Here is a 16,371-nt window from a genome sequence, read left to right as displayed (position 1 = left end):
TTGTCTCCCTCTTCTCTGTTCACTCTCTCTCTCTCAAATAGATAAGTAAATCTTTGAGAAAAAAAGTACAAAATAAGTTGTCCTATGTATAATGATGATCTATTAAGGATTTGTTTATCTATTCCACAGTTTCTACAGAAATACTACTCAGCTAATATCTTAGATTGTTCAAAAAAGTAGCCATCCTCACCTCAAATCAAGAAAATCTCATTACACATAGAATTCAGACTGATTTGAAATCTTAAAGTTGACATTCCAACAACCATTACATTTTTCTTTTCCTTTTACATTTTTCCTTTTGCGGAAAATGGAGTCATTAACCTCCTATTCTCTAGAGCCCAAAAGTAGAAAATTTTAAATGTTTAACATGTCCCAGTGGATCTGAGGTCTTTTGATGCAATCTTTTGACTGGCATAAAATTGTCAGTGGTAGGAATGTTAAATATCTGTCCTTCTAAAATTATTACCAAAAATAGGATAGACTCTCCCCTAAGTTAGCTACATATTTTAAGTAAATAAATGGTAATTGCTTTAATATTAAAAGTACTCAAATGACAAACAACACATAAAGTATCATGAAAGGCATGAGTTTAGATTTGCACATTACTACATTCTAGGAAAATCACTGCAAGAACTTTAAAAAAACTGAAGAAATCAAGCTTCTCTGAAGAAATCATATATTTTATTTACCCTTGGTTCTTATTATTTTCATGTAAACTAAGTATATGAATACTGGCTAAGGTTGTTTGTTAGTATTATATAAAAAACAGTCTGCGTTTCTTCCCTGATTATTATATATTATATATATATCATATTCATGATGATATCCATCCCAAATTTTAATAAATAAAATTTCTGCTCTGTCTTTAAATGTTTTAAAGTCCTGTTAAGGATTCCAAGGAGACTACAGAACTTCTGGAAGGATTTGGGGAAAATGCACTTTTTGTTAAAAATTCCAGTCACTGTATAGACAAAATTCAAATTATTTCTTATATTTGTGCTCAGTGAAAATATAAAAATATATGTGTAAACAAGTAAAGTAAGAAAACTAAGTTCCTCCAAATTAAAAGATGCATGCCAGCAGATTTCAGGTTAGTTCTTTGTCTGAAGTGGCATTTCCTATACAGAACACAGAAATCATTGAATATTGATGGAGAGACAGAGAGTCTATCACCTTTGTTATATAAATACCTTACTGTATAAAAATCTATTAAGCAACTAGATGAGCCATATAAGAAGCAAAAAGACAGTACAATATTTACTCGAAAGCTGTGGTTCTCAGACAAGAAGGTGGATCAGGATCACCGGGGGATTTGTCAAGACATAAATTATTAGATTCCACTTCCCCCTCCTAAGTGTCTGATTCAGCAGGGCTGGGTGGGACCCAAGAATCTACATTTCTAACAAGTTCCTAGATGATGGTCTAGCTGCTGGTCTGGAGCCACACTCAAGCACTGTCACAGAGAGAAGATAATGGTTATCCCCGGAGCAGAAAAGGCACTGGTGTGAGAATAAGAAACGCCAATGCCAAAGGCAGGTTTAAGGGTGGAAGCTCCAGAGAAGGATGCCTGGGTTTGAATCCTACCTTCTAAGCATCAGTTTTTCCATCTGTATAATGAGGATCATAATAACTCCAATGTCATTAAAGTATATCATTCATTTAAATTATTGGCATAGGGGCGCCTGGGTGGCTCAGTTGGTTGAGCAGCCCACTCGATCTCAGCTCAGGTCATGATCTCAGAGTCATGGAATCCAGCCCTGCACCGGGCTCTACACTTAGCAGGAAGTTACTTTGGGATTCCCTCTTCCTCTCCCTCTGCCCTTTCCCCCACTCCATATCTCTCTAAATAATTAATTAATTTTTTAAAAAATACATTACTTGGCCTAGTCCTGGGATATTCTTAGGAATCGTTAGCTCAAATTATCATTAGCTGTAACTATAAAAAAGGCACATAGCACATGTAAGTCACCATTTCCATAGGAAGAAAGGTTGTATTAAGCGAAGTTTTAGAATGTATCACTCTTAAAACTCTCTGATTCTAAACATACTTTCACTTCTCCTTATTTAAGACAATTTAATATTAGTACATTTAATATGTCATATTACTACATTTTAGTATGCTATCCTCTGCTAAGTGATCAGGGGAATAAAGAGAAGGGTAACACAGGGTAACACAAGTTCCCTGCTCTTGCCCTTGAGAGACTCCCCCATCTGGGAGAAAGACCATGCACACATGAAACAGTTAAACAACAGTTGTGATAGTATATAATGAAGTACCATAGTTAGTGGTTCAGATAGTTCAGAAAACAATGTCAACTCTCTTAACTTCAAAGAGAATTTGGGCCTTAACACTTCACACTGAAGGATATGTAGGATAATAATAACACTTGTATGGTTTTAGTGCAGCTATAATAATCATATGTAAGAATAAGAATAATAAAGTGTGTGCCACTTCCAGGGCAATCTATATATGTTATCTCAAATGTTATCCCATTTCATAAATGAGAAAAAACAAGGCTCAGAGATGTTTAGTCATTTGACCAAAGTCACACAGCTAACATGAGTATGAGTCTCCAGACCAGCTCTTTGGACACTCTGTGCTCTTTCCATTATGCCATAGAGTAGAGGGTGATTTAATTAAGGCCATGGAGGAAAAATATGAGTGTATAATGTTCAAGAAATGGGTCAATATATATCAGCCAGGAGATTTAATTTAGTAATCATTAGCCCATAAGATTAATTAGAGATAGAGCTGAGATAGGGCAGATGATAATTATGGGAATTCTTGGAATCCACTTTGCAGGTTTAGATTTATCTTGAGGTCAGTGGGTGGTTACTGAAAATTCATTATTTATGTAAGTACAGGATAGATTTAAGAAGAAGCAAGGTGATCTTGCTCATTCATCCATTCATTTATTCCAGAGTAATTTACTGGGCACTTTCTTTGCAAGGTCATAGGATTTCAAAGACAAATAAGACATGGTTCTGCCTTCAAGGAGATCTTTGTCTAGTGGGTGAGAGAGAAATGTACATTGAAAATTATAATTCCATGCAACAAATATAATACTAAAAGTACAAAGTGGTCGAGTATAAACCTATATTTGACTGACAAAGATTTATTTGTAGTGTTTTCTCCATTTAAGTGCATTTAACATTAAATCAATCAACAGTGAGTGTTTCTCTTTCATGTCAGAGAATTCCAAAACACCCTTTGGTACAAATCCTAGCATAGCAGATACAATTTCTACATGAATAAGAGTAAAATCCCACCCGCAGAGTAAGGGAAGGAGAGCAGGAAATACTGTGTATAATGTAGGATACTTCGGCTAGACCCTAAAGAAAGTAGAAGTACATCTGGCAGACGAAGGGGCAATGCATCCTAGACATTGCAAAGGCCCAGGGTCCTGAAATAGCTCAGCCTATTAAGAGATTTGCAAGAAAGTTGGTTTTGCTGGAGCTTAAAAGCAAGACTGTTAATAGCTAAGGGCCTGGACTATGGCGATTACAGTGAAAAACAGATAATAAAAGATAAATGTGCTTCTTAGAGAATTAAAATGAAATTATCTACGTCAAATGCCTAATACCCTCTCTGGCACATCTTAGACTCTCAATATATGTTCGTTCCTTTCCTCTATCTTCCTCTTCACAACTACTTCTTTTATAAACATATAAATGGGTTTGAATAAACACTCTTACCTTTTAATTCTCTGATGTCACAACTCAAAAGTAGCAGAGGTGACTGGGACCAAATATTGTAGCAGCTTCTTAAAAATATCCATTGAGATCTAAACCCTCACATGTACCTTAAGAAGCCCTGGAATTTATTCTTAGGGCACCTCATTGGCTCTGTCAGTTGAGCATCTGACTCTTGGTCCTGATCTCAGGGTCGTGAGATTGAGCACTGTGAAGAACTTCTTGCTCAGTGTGGAGTTTGCTTGCGATTGAGATTCCCTCTCTCTCCCTCTCTCTCTGTCCCTCCCCACTCCCTATCATGAATTAAAGAAGAGGAGGAAGAAGAAGAAGAAGAAGAAGAAGAAGAAGAAGAAGAAGCAGCAGCAGCAGCAGCAGCTCTGGAATTTATTCTGAAATGTAGATTCCAAAACCACCCCAGAGTCAGAATTTCTGGGGGTAAGTCAGCCCCAGGCACCCATAGAATACAAGCTCCCCAGTAAGGAACTAAGCTGAGGCCAGGTTTGAAAATCACAGCTGTAGAACCAGGGTTTATAAAAGAGCCCCCACTGTGGGACCCTGCACCTCACTGGCTACACATTTTAAAAAAATATTTGTTTATAGTTATTTTTCATTTTGAGTTAAAATTTATATTCTGTGAAATGCAAAATGAAGTTTTAAGTTCACTGAATTTTGACCAATATAAATCCCATATTACTTGTACTCCATCAAGACTGAGGACAGCTCCATTGTCCTAGAAAATTCCTAATGCTTCCTCTTAGTCAACACCTACTCTCTGGTCCCCCAAGTCAATTTCTCTTCTGATTTTTTTTTTTATCACTAATGATTGGCTTTGCCTGTTTTAGAAAATTGCATAAGGGAAATCACACAATATATACTATTTTGTGTTTGGTTTCTTTCACCCAATGTGATTTCTCTAAGAGTTATTCATGAGATTTAATATACCTATAATTTACGCCTTTTTATTCGTGAGTGGTACTTCATTATACAAATAGTCCATAATTTGTTTATCCATTTTTCCCACTGATGCACATTCGGACATCTCTAGTTTTGGGCTCTTATGAATAAAGCTATAATGGACATTCTTGTAAAAGTATTTTTGTGGACATATGTTTTTGTAGCTCTTGAGTAAATACTTTTGAGTGGGTTTGGCAAGCCATAGTAAGTATAAGTTTAACTTCATAAGAAACTGCTAAACGTCTTGTTATTGACTTTTGACCCATTGTGTAAACTTGACACCTATTCCCCTGGCCAAAGATTGCTTCACTATAGCTTCTTCCCAGGAATGTAGCTGAACAAAAGTTGCAACCCATCCACCTGCAACCATGAGACTGCCATTCACTCTGATCATGACGTTTATATCCGAGCTTTATCAAGCGTCTTCCCAACAGCTGTGGTATTCTGTGATTCATGAATGAAATGTATATGGCCACAAGAAGAAAGAGTGGAAAGTCCTAAAATTTCAATATTCTAAAATGGTCCTTTACATTGTCAAGACAAAACCACTTACCGTAACAGAGGTCAATGTCTTTATAAGGTAAAAGTTTTAGAGCACCAAGAATTGAATTGGAACAAGTGATATGTAGCTGCCCTGGGAAGTAGCTTTAAAAAGAGATTATAGGTCTAATTTCATTATTTTATTGGCTTCATTTGCCACCCTAACCACATGGTTTTCTTCTATTTGCTCCAGAAATAGATCTTATTACATGATCTACGTTAGGGTGGGAGAGAGAGGAGTGAGAACATCTGCAGTAATGACTATTCCTTCCTCCCTTCCAGGACATGTAGTTCAGTAACAGTGACAAACTCTCGTGCTTTATCATAATTCCCCCTTTCCGGAGAGTGGACACATTACCTGAGTTTCATTTCCCCAAAGTGCACTCCTCAGCACTTCAATAATGTGCTAGAAGCATACTTCCTTTATACCACAGCATCCTCAAATAAGCCAAAACAGAAAAGGAAGGGGGAAAAAAAAATCCAGTCCATCTGCCAGATTTGTAAGGGAAAGGGGCTTAGAGGGAAAATGTTTGCATGCATATGAAAGAGAAAATAAAAGGAGAATGTTCTGGAAATGTTAAAAGGTCTTGTAGTGGGAAGTGTTACTAAGGGTAGTATGTAAAGCACAGCCTACATCCCCTATAGGGCAAGGGGCAGGGGTGGAGGCGAGGAGCTCATTCTCTGAGGCAGAATAGAAATAAAAAATGTATGTTTAAGGAAAAATCTGTTTTAGCATCGTATTTTAATGACCTCACTTTATGGTCATTAGTCTATGTTTTAAGGTAGCTTTTTTTTGTAGTTGAGTTTCTTGCCCTCACCCCAAGGTGATGAGTTCTATCTTCTCCCAATTAAAAAAATAAGTAAGTTTTTAAATATATACACATCAGCAAAAGGGAAAATTATTTACAGCTCCCATCCAGGGAGCAATACAAAAAAGCCCACTCTTGCAAGTGACTTTGCTCAAGGTGTGACCAGAAAGGGGCAGATTTTCGAGATGAGAAAGCCATAGGCAGCCTCCCTCCTGAAAGCAGCAAGGACAGATAACCTCTTTCAGCCTCCCTCAGAACCACAAAGGCCCCCTGGGGTGCCACAGCCTCCCGTCCCTGTGCCTGGGTGACTCTCCCACTTCTTTCTTTTTCCTTTGCTTTTCTTTTGTCCTTTATGGTCTGGTCCAGCCTCATCCTCCCTCCGCCTGCTCAGCCTGGGGAAGCAGTGCAGGGGCAGCAGCCTGAGGGGCAGGATGATGAATTCAGAAACACAGAATCAGCAGAGAGATTAGGCTGTCAGCCTCCGAAGCACTTTCCTGCCAAAGAGGAGATAAGCAGGAGAAGGTGAATGAGAACACTAGTCAGGCAGATGGTGCGTGAGATTCGGAGGCGAGAGGGGAGAAGGGAAGCTGTGGGGTGTGGGAGAGAGGAGAGGTTTGGGGGACAGGAAGAGGAGAGAAAATGCATTCAGCAGGCAGTGTCTGGGCTGAGCCTTTCCTCTTCACTGAGTGGCCCTGCTGACCTTAGGAGTTCGGAATGGGGTCGAAAATGCCCAGGGCCCATATGGGAGAACTGTGCCTGGTCAGGTCCAGGTCAGACACACGAGGCTAAAATCACATTCTAGCCCGGAGCCCCATTCACGTGGTTATTTCCCAGGTGGTAGATTCCATCCCAGACCAGCCGTTCTGTTTTATCTGTAAGCAATTCCATAAGATCAAGACAGTGTCTGGCACATAGTGGACATTCCACAATTATTCATGGAAGTGAACTGAACAATGCTTCCCCTCAACTCACTCCTGAGAAATCGATTCAAAGCACATAGCAGCGGGTCTTGTTTTCAAACAGCCTGGAGCACAGAAAGGTAATTGAGGCCAACCTTATCCCTGTAACCAGTGTTTTGGAAATTTTTTCCAGCAAAAAAACATTAAATGTCATCTTAGGTGGAAGTTCCGATAGGTAAGCTGGGGAAAAATAGAGCTTCTTTGCCTGAAGCAGGAGTCGGTTCTAGCACATCTCCTCTTCACCATCACCCCTCAACCTTCTCCCTTCTGTCTCCCCTATCAACTCCTGAGGGCACAGGGGGTCATGATTGGAAAGTCACTGCTGCCAAACAGACTGAGATCCAACAGCAAGCTTCAGTCCCTTGAACACAATTGGCTAAAGAGAGAACCAGAATCGTGAGTGCCACATCTTAAATAGGAGGGAAAGACTTAACAACAAAAACACAAAGAAACTGATTTTAAAAATGGGCCAAAAGTTTGGAGAGACTTACTCTAAAGAAGACATACAAGCACACTAAAAGATACTCAACATCAACAATCATCCAAAAAATGCAAATCAAAACCATAAGATACCACCTCATACCTATTACGACGGTTATTTTATAGAAGGAAGGAAGGAAGGAAGGAAGGAAGGAAGGAAGGAAGGAAGGAAGGAAGGAAGGAAGGAAGGAAGGAAGGAAGGGAAGAAAAAATAGGGAAGGGGAACACAAGGGAACAGAGTTGGTGGTGATGTGGAGAAATTGGAACATTTGTGCACTATGGTGCAGCTACTATGGAAAATAGTATGGCAGTTGTTTGGGATGCCTGAGTGGCCCAGTAGTTGAGCATCTGCCTTCAGCCCAGGTCATGATTCAGGGGTCCTGGGATCAAGTCCTGCATCAGGCTCCCGCAGGGAGTCTGCTTGTCCCTCTGCCTGTGTCTGACTCTATGTGTCTCCCATGAATGAATAAATAAAGCCTTAAAAAAATAAAATGGTAGTTGCTCAAAAATTAAAACTAAAATTACCATATGATCCAGTAGTTCCACTTCTGGGTATATACCCTAAAGAGATGAAAACAGAGACTCAAAGAAATATTTGTAGAACCATGTTCATAGCAACATTATTTACGGTAGCCAGAAAGTGGAATCAACCTAAGTGTCAGCTGACGGATGACTAGGTCAATGAAATGTGGTGTAAACAAACAATTAGTATCTTAGCCTTAAGAAGGATGGAAATTCTGATACCTTCTGCAACAGAGATGACTCTTGAGGACATTCTCCTGCATGTCATGAAAGGACAAATACCGCCTGAGTATACCTACATGAGGCGCTGAGAGCAGTTAAATGCATAGAGATAGAAAGTAGAAAGATGGCTTCCAGGGGCCAGGGGAGAGGAGGGAATGGAGGGAGAGTCAGTGTTTGAGAGTCTCAGGTTTCTAAAATATTTTTTTTTATTTATTCATGAGAGACACATAGAGAGAAGGAGAGACACAGGCAGAGGGAGAAGCAGGCTCCTTGCAGGGAGCCCCATGCGGGATTCGATCCCAGGACCCGGGATCACAACCTGAGCCAAAGGCGGATGCTCAACCACTGGGCCACCCAGTGCCCAGTCTCAGTTTTGCAAGATGGAGTTCTGGAGATGGATGGCGGTGATGGGTGCACAATAATGAGCATGTAGCTCATACTGCTGACTGGTTAAAATGGTAAATTTTGTTGTGTGTATTCTATCGCCATTAAACATTTTGAGGGGAGCAGGGGAGGAAAATATTTGTGTATTTTGAGGGGGCCCAGTGCTGGGAGACTATTTTTTGTGGTTACAGCCCTAGCCATTGAAACCATCGAAGTAGTTGAGTTCACAACCCACACTTCATCCTCATCCTGCCCTCTTCACACTCCATGTCTCACAGGAATCTGAATTTGAATCTGCTATTCGGGTCAGGTTCCACGGCTGCCACTCATTGCCCTACGTGGACAGAATTTGAAGTATTTTCATTTTAGCTTTATTTTAGCCTTTCTTCCTGCCACAGTAACCCCCATTAGGGAAAACGGGTACAATTTTAACCTCAAGGTGGTCCTGTGCCTGTCTTCTTTTGAGGAGTCCAGATATGCTCCCTTCTGAAAAATGTCGATCTACCCTTTCTGCTCACTCGGGCTGAGCAGAACACTAAGTATGAGGATTCCAGCTACGCTTGCATTATAAGTTCTATTAACATTATGTTAATTAACTGAAAAGCCACACATTGATTTTCCTTGAGAGGTTCCAAGGATCAAATATCAATGAATGGATCCAGCTAAGCCTAATTTACTAATGGATTTTTAACTTATGTGGAGAGAAAGCTTTAAGGGAAAAGATTTTCTATTTGACAGAAGAAATGAAGAACGTACCTTTTCCAACTGATTGAGGGAATTTCTGTATTCCAAAAGAGGCAAAAAAATATATACTTAAGTCTTATGTTTTTTTCTTTAATTGTTGTAGAAAACGTCTAATAGAAAGAATCAATCTCAAAGCACAACTCCAAGTTCAATTAATGATGAAATATCCAGGAATCGTGGATCAAAGTGAACATAATTTGTGGACATTGGGCATTAATATCTCTTCTTCCAAGGCTCTGAACAATGCTATATATCAAAACATGTTTGGTGCTTATAAAATGGTTATATATTTAGGAGAATAAAGGAAAATCCTTTCGACAATCCGTTAGAGCCCCCTGCTAGGTGCTGAGACCCAAAAGTAGTTAAGATATGTTCACTCCTGGAGCTCCTGGTCTGACAAAAACAGTCATTGGAAACTCCTTGGGTGAATGGCAGTAGGTAGAATTTAGTGATATGACTTTCCAAACTTATCCCCAAAAACCTCTATTAACTCACAGCATTATCATCCAGTTTCCAGGCAGTTTTCCTGGATGCAAAGGGAGTGAAAATATCAATAGCAAAACCATAGTTTCTGTGAGCTCCCATGACACATCTCTCCTGCCATAGCCCTAAAAAACATCTTCCCTGATTCAAGAGGATATGGGGGGGTCACCCAGGAGCTCTTCATGGCCTTTCAGTGCTTCTTGTGGCTCTAGCACTGTCATCTTGCCATACTTGTGTCACTCTGATGTCAATTAAGGGAAAGTCTTGCCCCTCTTGGATCAAAGACAACTGTCATTCACCAAAACCTGTTCCATCTTTCCCTTAGATACACGGCTAGACCACATTTCCCAGCATTTTTTGCAATTGTATGGAGCTGAGTGAGTTCCAGCCGAAGACTGTGGGAAGAAGTGATGTACACCACTTTCTGGCCTGGCCCATAACACCTCCAATGTGCTCCCTTGCTCTGTCTCTATCTCTTTCCCCATCTGGCAGCTACTTGTCAGTACCCAAGGCAATCTTGGAAGGTACATGTTGAAGATACCAGAGCCTCTGTCATCCTGGGTCCTGAATGACTGCATGGAGTAAGGGATTCCCTATGGTGCCCCTCCACATACACCACTCTACTCAAGTCTACTACCACCACCCACCAATTCGTCTTAATGTCAACAATATACAAACTATTGTGTAAAGCCACTGAAATTCAGGAGATTTTTTTTAAAGATTTTATTTATTTATTTGAGAGACAGAAAAAGAGTGAGGAGGAGCAGGGGGAGAAGGAGAAGCAGACTCCCCGCTGAGCAGGGAGCCTGACCCAGGGCTCCATCCCACGGCCCTGGGATCATGACCCAAGCCAAAGGCCCACAGTTAACCGACTAAGCCACCCAGACGCCCCAAAATTCAGGAGTTTTTCTGTTTCAGCCAGAGGCATACTTCCTCAAAAGATAATGAGGCTTCAGTTTTGAGATTCCCTCACTTCCACGGTCTGCATCTAAGAACCCAGAGAAGTCTCTGGCAGTGAGTTCATGTGGTCATTTTTTTTCTAGAATTTGCAGGAGTGAAATGTTTTAGCTACAAGTGGCCAAGATCACATGCCCTTTCCTCTTTGATTTGCCCTCCATTATACTTCACTTTGTCTCCAGTGGCACTGGAGTGACCAAGGGCGTTTTTGGAATCTGGTAAATGGAAGTTTATTTTGGAATTAATGGGAATCTACTTAATCTGGCTCAAAGTCTATTCCAGGTATATTTAAGTTGCAGTGTAAGTATAGAAATGACTTTTCAGTGACTTTTCTACTACCCTTGTGCCAACTCACCTGGTATGCAAAAATGAAGGAGCAAGACCAAAGGCTCTAACTCAACATGTACAGGTCTTATGAGACCTGGCATTGTGATGCCAGGGGCGCACAGAAGAGAATGAAGTTTGAAATGCACCTGACAGAAGCTTCTCTGTGGGAATTCCTTGTAGCTGTAGACATGTAAACATGTAAGCAGACAATTTGTTCTCATCAACACCTAGTCAAAACAGAGACTGTCTTTTGTTGGTATGTACAATTATGAACGTGTCATGTATTTTTTCTTTTTATTATAGGAATCACTCAAAATGAGATCTTTCAAGATTCTTGTGTTTGTTGAGCTCAAGCTGTAGGAATCCCACGCAGAGTACATCATTTGCATTGTCTTCATTCTTTTATTCATCCTAACAATCAATAATTGAGAATTAATTTCGATTAACCATCCTGGAAGACCAAATTATGTTTTCATTCTCCCTAATAGAAAGTGATAGTCAAAATCATTGTCATATGAAGAGATGATCAAAATGTGCGTCACCAAAGAAAGAAAAAAAAAAGGTATTAAAGAGATGTGTCAGACAACTAAAAAAATATATATTGTTATTTTCCTGGGCTTTGTACTATTTGTCAGCTTTTTAAAAATGCACATTATTATGGTTTATTTTATCATTCTAAAGAAATAGTTCCTGCTAAATTTTACATTTGTGTATTCTTCTCTTAATGAGAATGCCTGACATTTCACAACCTCAGGACCCACTAAACTTAAGTCCAGCCCTGAGGCTGCAGTTAGCATCACTCTACTGAATCAGCTTTAGTGTTACCCGGAGTTACCGGGTCTCACAGGGGAACTGCTCTCAATTTCAGTACTTGAAGGCATCTCTAGGGATAGGCCTCTATCCCTTGGCCCACTCCTCATACCAGTTCCCTCTTTCAAGGAACATAGTGTGAGTTCTCTGAGGCAAGAGGACAATATGGAGGCATGCTCTCACCTGTGCACACCATCCCTTCTCCCTTCCAACCAGCATTCCTGGACGCAGCATGAACACCTGCGTTCTAGCTCCCGCTCAGACGCCGTGCCAGGTGTTACTCTTGGGGGCCAATTGTCGGATTCAATAAAATCAGTCATTGTGCCTCCCCTGAGCTGGTCAGACAAGCCTGAACCTGGTCAACGTGCCAATTAAACCTCCAGACATGCCCGAACATGTCTGAAGTGACAGCAGCTACCCAGCTCAGACACTTGGCTTCCAGTCTTTCTAGCCAAAAAGTGCTTCCAGGTAATGAAATCTCACTCAATCCTGTAAGCAAGGGAACAGGATTCTTCCCCATGTTATAGATAAGGGGACTAGCTTGGAGAGCTTCTGTGACTTTCCAGGGTCATGTAACCAACAAGTCATAGGCTAAGTGCGGAAACCCAAACCTTCTGTCTCCTGAGCCTGTGCTCTTGCCATAAAGCTCCTCTGTGGCCCCAAGATGTGTTGAGATACAAAGCACTGACTTCCAAAGGGTTGGGCAAGGTGCAGACGCTGAAACATTAGCACAGCTGCAGAGAATTTTCAAGAGATTCAGGGCTGGTTTGCTGTTGTTGTTTTAAAGACATAATAGAGAAAAAAGGACTGGCACTTTCCAGTAATAATAGATATGAAATGGGCTACTTCTTGCTTGACCCATTTAATTCTTGACTGAGATACAATCAGATAAATGACTCTATAATGTTTTTCTACTTGAAACAATCATCAGTACCATAGAACCAGGTTGAGAAAGTGTGTCTCCTTTTTCCTTACCATTGATATTCACACTACACAAAAATACCAAAATGTACTCCAAGCTGTTGTAACATCAGTTCACCTACATCACAGATGAAAGAGTGGTGCCTAAGGCCATCGTACAGAGTGTAGTTAAAGGAGTAGATGGGAGAATGAGACGAGAATGTGATTTTAAACAGAGAGACAGAGCTGCTTTAACACACTGGAGGCATGATTCACAGTGGAAGAAATGACCCTTGGGAATATTTCTCTATGGGTCTTAGGTTGAGGAAGGTGAGCCCCACTCCCCCTACTCCTCCTCCCAGTGGCCACCTCAAAGGAAAGCAGAAACTGGAATGAGATACAATTCTGCATAAGAAAATAATGGGATTTTAGGAGTCATTCGCTGACAGCTTGAGATACTGGGGTGGGGTTTGTGAGAGCACCAGGAAGAAAGAAAATAGAAGGAAAGTTTGAGGGAAAGAAAGGAGTCCAACTGGTGGCCAGAAAGCAGGAGCCAAAGTGGGAGATGGTGGCTTGGCAAGAGATGCTCTGAAATAAGAAAAGGTCATAGAAATTTAAAATAGGATAATCCATGATTCAGCTTGAAGATTTTTCCCTGGAGTGAAATGTAATGCTACCACCCTTGCATTGCTACCCTTTTCCCCAAAACCTCCAGTAAAATTCTGTCTTAAGTCCTCATTGGATGCTTCTGAGAGAAGGGGCTGATCTGGGATGAGAAGAGTCTCAGAAGCCGAGGAGCAAGGGCCAGGGGCAGCCCTGGGGACCCTGGAGAATGAAGCCCCTCAGAAAATTCAAAGAGTAGCAGAGATTACTTCTACAACATGTAAGACGGAGACTCAGACCATCTTATCTTGCTACTAAAGGATGACCACAGAATTGTGCAGAAATTGGAGATGTCTGGAATGCATAAGCAAAATATAAAGTACCTCACTAGTGAAGCTGACATTCTCTGAATCTTAGCATGAAGCAAGAGCAGAAGCTGAGAGATCCAAGACTAAAAGTGAGGGCCATAGCTAGTGGCAAGGTGAGGATTAACTCAGGTGATCTGCCTCCTGGTTCACAGCTTTTCCCAGAATACCACCTGTTGTGGGCTGAATGGTGTCTCCCCAAAATTCATAGTTTGCAGTCCTAACACCAGCACCTCAGAATGCACCTGTATTTGGAGATAGGGCTTTTTAAGAGGTAATTAAGTCAAAATGAGGTCATGGTAGTGGCCCTAATCTGACTAGTGTCCTTATAGGAAGAGGAGATTGAGACAGACACACAGAGGGATGACCACGTGGGGACGCAGGGGAGAAGGCAGCTGTCAGCAAGCGAAGGAGAGGCCTTAGAGAAAACCAACCCTGCTTACCCCTTGATCTTGGACTTCTAGCCTCCAGAACAGTGGGGCACTTATTCCTGTAATTTAAACCACCCAATCTAGGTACTTTGTTACAGTAGCCCTAGCAAATGTATACACCATACTCTATTCCATGGTCACAGGTCATTGAGGTCAGACAAGTCCTGTCCCCCACGTGCCAAAGTGGCCAAAAAAAAAAAAAAAAAAAGAATCTCCTCATATGTCCCCGTATTTTAACTATCTTTCACTTTTTCATTCAGGAACTTTTCTGAAAGACCAGTCATTCTATACTTTTTTGATCTGTAGCAAATTCTTCTTCAAGCCCAAAGCCACTTTATGGGCCCGGCTCTCATCTTAATATCACAACCACCACAAGATCCCCCTAACGATCTCATCTTGCCACCTCTCCCCTCCCAAACACTTCCCACTCCAGGTTCCTTGTCCTAAAGCCTGTTCTGGGCATTTTACATATAAAAGGAGACAACTTGCTTGCACATGGTATAAATGAGTTCATGCTGATAAGCGTGCATTGCCTATAGAGAGAATCAATATCTTTTCTAGCCTTGTCCAAAACAGGAGACAATAACTACTTAATTTCCTCCTGATACCGCCATTAAGGACTCAAGCCCAGGCTGTCCTCCACCCAGGTTACTTCAAGCAGATTTCCAAAAAATTATGTCTCTATTTACACACCCACTTATTGGCTGCTCCAAAAGGAGCTCAAAGTTCCCATCAACTCAGATTTGCTCCTGACTTAAAGCCTCCTGTTTCCTGCTCATCTTCGCCTCAAATAGCATGGGAGCTTTGCTCTGTTCTGAGCTACTCTGTTCTTAAAACAGTGTTTTGAGTTCAGCATCTCCTGGATAGCTAGACACAGACGGGCACCCATGTGCCTGTGCTTCGCTACCATCTCTCCCAGCCGCTCTTGAAAATAGACTATAGTTATCGGTTCTGCCAAATACCACAGACATGCTGTCTCCTTCAGAGGGTCACCTCTAGGTCATTCTCATGAAAGGAGGGGTTATGTCGAAGTGAATGTGACAGCCAGAGAGCTGGTCTCAAATTGAGATGTGAGTCCCTGGGGTCAACCCACCAGGGTGCCTGCAAGTGTCTAGAGAAGCAAAAAAAAAAGTCTCTTCAAGGACAGGGTTAGAGTCAGCACAAGGGTCTTTCCAAATGAGTACCCCCTACTCTGCAGCCTGTGAACTCTGACCCACCGGAGACAGTGTCTGAAGGGGTCTTGACCCATTCTTTTACCATGGAAGACACAGACTCGTCCATTTACCGGAAGAATGTGGGGCTGGCGGTGAGTCTGCCCCAAGTCCATTGCCCTGTCTTCTCTCATCCTAGGCCCTCACGACTTGGGGGTTGGTGGGGAGCATATCTCACTAATAGATTTGAATCATATAACCTTCTGAAAATGCTAATGAGAATGAAAAGGGCCCCAGGAAGCATCAAAGTGCTGACATGACCAGGGATGTGTTTGAACCTGTGCAGGGCAGTGTGGCATATTTATCAGGCAATTTTCCGAGCATGCTGTGTCTCCTTGAAGATGCAACAAGCATATGAGCTTCTGGATAACATGAATCTGTTCAATGGCAGGATTATTTTAAGTTTCTTGGCTCCATCATCTATTGCTATAAGTTTTCCAAATCTTTTTTTTAGAGGTTGTTTCTGTCGGAAGGAACGGCAATGGGGCAAGAAAGTCTATAACTAACTTTTCTTTCTTTTTGTTTTTTTAGCTTCTGTTTGCTTCACATACATGGCTTATTCTCTGCCTCCTTCTTTGCCCTAACCATTCTACACTATCTCACAAACTCATAGAATCATAGAACTGATCACTGAAGGACTTTGGAAATAATATGACCCATATGCCTCATTTTACAAATAAGGAAACTAAAACTCAGTGAAGAGAAATGAGTTGCCTAAGGTCACACTTCCAGAGGGTGGCAGGTCCCCTCACCACAATGCTCCTGCCACCAGCCAGTTTACCAACAGACCACTACACTTTCCCCGACCACTCCTTTGCTCTGCTTTCTTCCAGCACTTCAAAGACTATGCAACCCGGATGTCCTATATTACACATATTACATGATATAGAGTCCTTCTCTGGCTTTTTCACAAATATGAACAAAAACAAACTTGCATCTTAGTCTCCAGAAATCCTCCCACCCTGCACCCTTGGGTC

The 16,371-nt window shown here is 41.3% G+C and overlaps 1 protein-coding gene across 1 annotated transcript in view; it reads right to left on the bottom strand.

The window, feature by feature from the left end:
• Positions 1 to 11,340: 11,340 nt before the first annotated feature.
• LOC144306406 (uncharacterized) overlaps positions 11,341 to 16,371 on the bottom strand; it is a 148,945-nt gene continuing 143,914 nt past the window's right edge. The window contains exon 8 of the transcript XR_013373506.1: positions 11,341 to 11,485. The gene's annotated coding sequence lies outside the window, so the exon portion shown is untranslated. The remainder of the gene's footprint in view (positions 11,486 to 16,371) is intronic.

This window comes from Canis aureus, chromosome 37 (genome assembly GCF_053574225.1).
Source record: "Canis aureus isolate CA01 chromosome 37, VMU_Caureus_v.1.0, whole genome shotgun sequence".
Taxonomy (NCBI): domain Eukaryota; kingdom Metazoa; phylum Chordata; class Mammalia; order Carnivora; family Canidae; genus Canis; species Canis aureus.
Note: the sequence above shows the minus strand (reverse complement) of the source record. Positions and strands in the feature narration are given on the sequence as shown.